This window comes from Nannospalax galili, unplaced genomic scaffold (assembly GCF_000622305.1).
Source record: "Nannospalax galili isolate Female #2095 unplaced genomic scaffold, S.galili_v1.0 scaffold690, whole genome shotgun sequence".
Lineage (NCBI taxonomy): Eukaryota > Metazoa > Chordata > Mammalia > Rodentia > Spalacidae > Nannospalax > Nannospalax galili.
In genome coordinates this window covers 476555-477634 of record NW_008329288.1, presented here as the reverse complement: position 1 = coordinate 477634, position 1080 = coordinate 476555, and positions in this window count along the sequence as shown.

Genomic DNA, 1080 nt, shown 5'->3' with positions numbered 1-1080 from the left:
ACTATGTAGACCAGGCTGGCCTTGAACTCACAGAGATCCACCTGCCTCTGCCTCCCAAGTGCTGAGATTAAAGGTGTGTGTTACCACACCGGCTCATTTGTAATTTTTAAAGAGTTCTCCACACTGCTTTCCATAGAGGTTGAACAAGTTTGCAGCCCCACCAGCAGTGGATGAGTGTTCCCCTTTCCCCACATCCTCTCCAACATTTGGCATCATTTGTTCTCTTGATTTTAGCCAGTCTGACTGGGGTAAGATGAAATCTTAAAGTGTTTTTAATTTTCATTTCCCTAATTACTAGTGTTATTGAACACCTTTTAAGATGCTTCTTAGCCATCTTTATTTCTTCCTTTGAAAACTCTGTTTGGCTCCTTAGCCCATCTTTTAATTGGGTCACTTCCTTTCTTGATTCTTTGTTTTTTGAGTTCGTTATATAGTCTGGATGTTAAACCTTTGCCAGATATGTCGCTGGTGAAGGTTTTCTCCCATTCTGTGGGTTTTCTCTTCACTTCCTTGGTTGCTTCTTTTGATGTACTGAAGCTTTTTAGTTTAATGAGGTCCCATTTGTTGATTCTTGACCTTGTTTCCTGAGTAGTTATATGTCCAGTGTAGAAAATCCTTTCCTACACCTATATCTTGTAGGTTATTGCCAATGTTTTCTTCTAACAGTTTTAGAGTTTCAGGCCTCACATTGAGGTCTTTGATCCATTTGGAGTTGAATTTTGTGTAAGGTAAAAGATAGGGGTTTAGTTTTATTCATCTACAGGTAGAGATCCAGTTTTGCCAGCACCATTTGATGAACATGCTGTCCTTCCTCCAGTGAATGTTCTTGGCAAATATCAGGTGGCTGAAATTGCATGTATTCATATTTGGGTCTTCAATTTTGTTCCATGGATCTATGTGTCTATTTTTGTGCCAATACCATGTTGTTTTTATTACTATAGCTCTGTAATACAGCTTAAAATCTGGTATAGTGACCCCCCCCCCGGCCTTGCTCTTTGTGCTCCGGGTTGCTTTGTCTATCTAGGGCATTTTGTGCTTCCATAGGAATTTAAGGATTTTTTTTTTCTAATTTTGTGAAAA